Consider the following 6,923-nt stretch of genomic DNA (forward strand, 5'->3'; position numbering starts at 1 on the left):
AGTCTCCTGCAGGAAGATTCTTTACTGCTGAGCCACCAAGGAAGCCATATGTGTATGCAGGTATGTCTGTTTTACAGTAAATATTTTTATCATGTTGCCAGTGTTATTCAAACAAATATCCAAATGAATGTTAATAATTTAAGATAGTTTTTTTAGGAGACTAAAACACTAATGGGACATGTGTATACTTTTTCTTTTGCATTTCCTTCTGAATTAAAGCCACAGAAAGAAATCAGTCTGATAATTTTATAATCATTGAACTTTCACTGGTTCCCATATGGTATTTGTTTATGGACACTTGTGTGTTGCACCTGCAGTCCCTTGGATGTTTGGGCTCTGAGTAAACAGCAGTGTGTTCTCACTGGCTTTGCCTGTATTTATCTTCCAGAGCATTGTGCCTCCACACTGGATGGAGGAGAAGAGGCCATGGCAGGAACAGGGCTCCCAGGAGACACTGGGCCTGGCTGAGGTCTGGTCCAGGTGGGTGAGCATGGCTTCACCTCAGAGCAGCTGCTTCTGGGGTCCCTGGATGGAGGATCTGGAGGCAATGCTTCTGGAGGCCATGGAGGCAAGGGATCCATGGGGGTAGGGAAGCCACCCTTCCTACCCACAAGTCCCACTGCCTGCACAGCGGGGTCCTGCTTTGGCTGCACTGGCAGCTGCTCTGATGGAGCATTGCTCACTCTCACATCATCTGTCCCCACATCGTCTCCTGGCTGTGCCGTGGCCCTCCGCCCTGTCCCTTGATCCTCCCCCAGATCTGCCTTCCTCTTCCGAGTGTTCTTAGTAGCAGTTAGAGGATGTGCTGCTTGCAGTTGGCGGGCACCCTATCCCCACACCTGGGGCTGGGGAAGGAGACCTGTTGTTGGTTAGATTGGCTGAGGGCTGAGGCTTCAGGTGACTGGGCAGCCCTGGGGCTCAGATCTCTTATAACCCAGGACTGATATTGGAACATGACTTCCTGCTTCTGGCCTATCAGTGAGTCCTGGATCTCCATTTCCAGGTGTAACCATGGATGCCATGAAGTCAGTCTGCCCAGAGTCCTTGTGGCTCCATGTAGAGCTTTAGTTGCTCATATCCATGACTCACAATAATCCACGGAGCCTTCACAATCTGCTCTAAACTGCCTCTCTTGACGGGATCGAGGATGGGAAATTTCTCTAGCAGATTTTCATGTTCATTTGTCAAGAATGGAATGTGACGTGTTCTGCTCAGAACCTGCATCTACAGCTGCTTGAGTTTCCATCCTTGGAAAGGCCGGAATCCATCACACTGAGGACAGGATGACTTCCTATGGTTCTTCCCTGGAAGAGTTCTGGGGCAGCATGAGGGAGACCACCCCAGAAGATGTCCAGCTGGTTGTAAAAAAGTGAATTTGTTGCTGAAGCCAAAGTCTGATGTTCGTGTTTGCATCCAAGAGCAGGTTTTCTGCTTGTAAGTCTCTGTGGACAGCACCCTCCTGGTGACCAGTCACACGGAGCACACTGCGGGTGGACTCTGCCGTCAGCCTCTCTGCTTTCCTACTGCCCTGAGCCACGGGTGCTCACCCACCTCTCCTCCACTAGCATCCTCCAAACATGAGTCAGAGTTTCAGCATCTTTAAATGTAGAAGTTGCAGCTGTGAGTTGAGCAAACATGCCATCTACTCTTTTTTAAGTTAACAATCCACTGTGCTCTGTGTGCCTCTTATTTGGCTTGGGATGAGGGAGGAAGGGCATCTGGGTGTTGTCACCAGTAGCTCAGAGGAGGAAACCAAGACACCTGTGCATGATTTTTTAAAAGAACGTTCTATTGACAGTATAGATACAGAAAAGTGCACAAGTCATGTGTGCTGCTTGGTGACTGCTTACAGATTAAATTCACTTAATCAACATTGAGATCAAGAAACAGGACATCATCAGCTCCCCTCCCCTCACCCCCACAAGCCCCTTTCCAGTCACTTTCTCCACAGTGATAGTCACTACTGTGTCTTCTAACCGCGCAGATTAGGTTTGCTTGTTTTTGAACTTTCCATAACTGGAATCACACAGCGTTAGACCCATTCTGTCTGCTTCCTTTGTTCGCTGTTTTTATGAGATTCATGTCGTTCATTTGCTATTTTAAATGCTGTAGAGTAACCCATTGTTTGCCCATTTTGCTGTCACTGGGCATTGGATAGTTCTTGGCTCAGTTCAGGCTGTTAAGAAGAGTGAGTGCTGCCCTGAATGTCCCTCTCCAGTGTTTGGTGAACATTTATGGCTTTCTGTTGGATATACACCTGGAAATGGGATGGATTGCTTAAGAGGGCTACAGTACAGGTTTTGGTTTTAGCAGACACTGCAATTTATACCAATTTACACACCCACCAATACTAGCCCTTTAATTTTAATCTTTCTGTGGGTGTGGGGGTGTAGCACTGTGATTTTAATTTGCATTTCCCTGATGCCTAATCAAGTAGAACACTTTTTCATATGCTTAGTGGCCCTTTTCTTTTCTGTGATATGCCCAATCAAGTCTTTTGCCTCTTTTTCTTTTGGGTTGCCTGCATTTTTCTTATTGGTTTGTAGGTATTCTTTTTTTTTTTTTTTTTTTAATATTTATTTGGTTGCACCAGGTCTTATTTGCATCACTTGGGACCTTTGCTCTTCCTTGCATCATGCAGGATCTTCAGGTGCAGCATGTGGGATCTAGTTTCTTGACCAGAGGTTGAACCCAGGCCCCCAACATTGGGAGTGCGGAGTCTTAGGCATTTGACCACCAGGGAAGTCCTGGTTTGTAGGTATCCTTTGGTTTGGTGTGAATTGTTTGTTGCATTTGGCCCTGGATATACATTTCCTCTCCTCCCCACCCATCCCTGTTTAACTCTCTGATGCCACCTCCCACTACTTTATCAATTGCTCATTCCTTCCCCAAAGCTGGACTTCCTTCTTCCTTGAATATGCCCTGCCAGGCACATTCCCACCTCATGCTTTGCTCTAGCTCCTGCTTATGCCTGGAGTCTTCTTTCCCTGGATCCACAGAACCCTCTCCCTCACCTCCTTCAAGTATTTGCTCCAATGTCACCTTCTTAGTGAGGTCTTCCCTGATTTACATCTTTGGTCTTATAAGGTGTGTTACAAGAGCTATCTGCCACCCTCAATCCATTGTTTTCTTTCTTTTTTAAAACTTTGCATTATGTAAAAATTTAAACATCAGTGCAGTTCAGTCACTCAGTCGTGTCCGACTCTGTGATCCCATGAACTGCAGCAAGCCAGGCCTCCCTGTCCATCACCAACTCCTGGAGTTCACCCAAACCCATGTCCATTGAGTCGGTGATGCCATCCAACCATCTTATCCTCTGTCATCCCCTTCTCCTCTTGCCCTCAATCTTGCCCAGTATCAGGGTCTTTTCAAATGAGTCAGCTCTTTGCATCAGGTGGCCAAAGTATTGGAGTTTCAGCTTCAACATCAGTCCTTCCAATGAACACCCAGGACTGATCTCCTTTAGGATGGACTGGTTGGATCTCCTTGCAGTCCAAGGGACTCTCAAGAGTCTTCTCCAACACCACAGTTCAAAAGCATCAATTCTTCGGTGCTGAGCTTTCTTTATAGTCCAACTCCCACATCCATACATGACCACTGGAAAAACCATAGCCTTGACTAGACGGACCTTTGTTGACAAAGTAATGTCTCTGCTTTTTAATATGCTGTCTAGGTTGGTCATAACTGTCACAGAACTAACAAGATTAGTATAAAGGCCTTTTCTCACATATCTAATATCCAACAGGTATAATTATCAATAGTTTTGCACTCTTATTTTATCCATAAATACTTCAGTCTACATTTTTAATAGGTGCATTTTTAATATATAATACTGATCCATATTCAAATTTCCCATTTGTCTCAAAAATGTTTTGTTACATTTGATATGTTTGAATAAAGCTCTACACAAGATGTACTTGTTTTTATTTTTTCCATAACAATTTGCTTATTATGGAATATATTTATCAAATATATCAAAATGTATATATTTTGCTTACTTATTGATTATTTTTCTGTCCCTCTCCCATTAGAATTCTATTCCATGTGAGCAGTGATTTTTATCTGTTTTGTTCTTTGTTGTACCTCTAGCACCTAGAACAGTTCCTAGCAGTAAGTAGACATAAAATAAATGTTTGGAGAAGGAATGAGTGAATACGCTGGCAAGATGGATGTAATAGCACAAGGGATGTGCTGTGTCGACTTGGTAAGATCTGTTATTTTCCCTCTCTAAAACCTTGGGCAGCGTCTCTGAGCCTCAGATTTTCTCATCCGTGAAAAGGGACCAATAATACCAACTTTTCAGGGTTATTTTGAGAATTAGACAAAACTGAGTGTGCAGAACTTCACACTCTCAGTGTGGATACTAGTTTTATTTTTCACTGTACCTGCCTTTGTTAGCCATATCTGTAAGGCATAAGCCAATGAAAGAACTGCAGTGGGGAACTTAGCCTTGCCCAAAGAGAGGTCTGACCTTTGTCCCTGGCTCCTAGGAGGTAACAGCTAAACCCCTTGGAATTTTCTGAGTGATAGGAATGTCTTTTTTATTTAGTGTCACACTGGCTAGTATGCTATTGAAGTGTCTCCTGGTGTGCCCTTTGGGCTCCTTGATATCTGCCCTGCTGGGATGAGGGAGAGAGCTGAATGCTGAGTTCAAGCACATGGCCAATCAGTTAATTATGCCTTCATATGAAGTATCTATAAAAACTCTAATCAATGAAGACTGGGTGAGCTTCCCTGTTGGCCATGCTCCATTCATACTGTCACACATCAGTGATGGGAGGATAATATGTCTTGAGGGCAAAGAAGCTTTATGGTTGGAAAATTCCCAGACTCTTCCCTATGTGTCTCTTCATTTGGCTAATTTTAATATTCATTGTTTCCCTGTTATAAACTATAACCGTGAGTCTAAGCTTTCAGTTAGTTTTGTGAGTCCTTTCAATATATGATCAAGTCTGAGGGTGGCTTTGGAAATCCCCTGAATTTCAGTTTGTGTCGTAAGTGAGGATAGCCATGGGAGCTGTGCTCTTTAACTTTACCTTTGGACTCTATTCTGGTATGTAGTGTCAGAAATTTGGGAGGCTTGGCACTCTGAAGCACTCTACCCTTAAACCTCATCTTTAGGCCAATTGCAAGTAGTTGGTGTTAGGAGAAGTGGGATTCAGGATAATGACCCTGACCCACTGAAATAGGCAGTTTGGGAAGGAAAAGGATGAGAGATCAGGGCTTGACAAACGTTTGATTCCTGAATGGCCACGGGGCCACCCACAGGGTAGATTGGGTGACAGATGGTACGGCTGTGCTATAATCAGTTACTGGAGGTAATTACCAATAGAATGTTGAAAAAGCTACCAATAGAATGTAGAAATGATGAATCCATCTCCTAGGAAGTTAGCTCATTGAATGCATAAAGAAATGTAAAGTAGTAAAGAAATGTAAGTAATCAGTTCTTTGGTTATTGCTGTTTGTTGTTGTTGTTTAGTCACCAGGTCGTGTCCAACTCTTTTGCGACCCCCATGGACTCTGGCCTGCCAGGCTCCTCTGTGCATGGGATTTCCTAGGCAAGAATACTGGGTTGCCATTTCCTTCTCCAGGGAGCTTCCTGACCCAGGGATTGAACCCCCATTGGCAGGTGGTTTCTTTACCACTGAGCCATCTGGGAAGCCCCTGTTGTTTATGAAGAGCTAACATAACAATGAGGAGAGGGATGGTGAATCCCAGTGACCACGCTTGGATTTGGCTGGTCTACGTGTCTGCCTCCAGCCTTAGGACCACTACCACTGGGTAAAGTTAAACTGAAAGAAGAAATAGTGTTGTGTTACATCCTGACACTAGAACAAAATTGGATTCTGGCCATTCTGTGTTACAGACTCTAGCCTCAGGGCCCTGAGCAAAGGGTAAAAGAAAACTAGAAGAAAGTCTGGGTAGATCTTGACACAAAACTTGAATCCCAACCTATCCATGGGACAGCCTGTGGCCTCAGGGCTGCTGCCACCAGGTCAGGTTAAAATGAAAGTAAGAGAAGGTGGGGGTACTTTCTGATGCTGGGCAAACTTGAATTCCAGCAGGCTGAGCTACAGTCTTGGTCTCAGTCACTTCCAATGAGAACAGTTACACTGAAACACCAGCACATCATTGTATACATATACAAAAGGAACAGCTTTCATTTCACCTCTCTGAGTTGCTGGAAAATGCAGAGCTTAGTCTAAAGTCAGGTTGGAATTGACATTAACAAGTACTTTTGCATGGTGTATTAGAATACTAAGCTTGGTGTCCAGAGATCTGCTTTTAAATCCCTTCTTTACCATTTATCATCTGTTTGACTTTGGAATTCATATTGGCCTACTTGGACTCCAAGCAGAATACTGATGCCTGACTGGCTTAAATACAAGAAATTAATTTTTTCACAGTTCTGAAGGCTAGATAGGGTACTATTGAAATTGGTACGTGAGACTGTTCTGCCAGGCTTGCAGACTGTGTCCTCACATGGCTCTCTTCTCTGTGTGCAAACAGAGAAAGATGTTGCTGTTGTCTCTTCCTCTTCTTATAAAGACACGGGTCCTAGAGGGTTAGGGCCTCACCCTTATGACCTTATCCAACCCTAATTATTTCCTTAAAGGCCTTATCTCCAAATACAGTCACATTGGGGGTTTAGGACTTCCGCATATGAATTGGAGAGGAAGCAGAAACAATTCAGTCCATTATGGAAATATTGTTTAATTTTAGTGTATATCTCATATTGCATTGCCGGGTGGGTCTGAAGATTAAATAAGAAGATATATGTAGTAGACACTTAGTATTTGAGTTTAAAAAAAAAATACTTATTTGCCTGCACTGGGTCTTAGTTGTGGCCCGTGGGATTTTTAGTTGTGGTACACAAGATATATATATATATATATATATATATATATATATATATATATTTC

General features: G+C 43.5%; 1 long non-coding RNA gene across 1 annotated transcript; it reads left to right on the plus strand.

The window, feature by feature from the left end:
• The first annotated feature begins 1 nt into the window (after nucleotide 1).
• On the plus strand, nucleotides 2-1,661 carry LOC123331316. Its single transcript, XR_006547872.1, has 3 exons — nucleotides 2-60; nucleotides 389-480; nucleotides 1,004-1,661. It is a non-coding gene; the product is annotated as an uncharacterized LOC123331316 (long non-coding RNA).
• Nucleotides 1,662-6,923: the final 5,262 nt, after the last annotated feature.

The sequence above is a fragment of the Bubalus bubalis genome, chromosome 23 (assembly GCF_019923935.1).
Source record: "Bubalus bubalis isolate 160015118507 breed Murrah chromosome 23, NDDB_SH_1, whole genome shotgun sequence".
In the NCBI taxonomy this organism is placed as follows: Eukaryota; Metazoa; Chordata; class Mammalia; order Artiodactyla; family Bovidae; genus Bubalus; species Bubalus bubalis.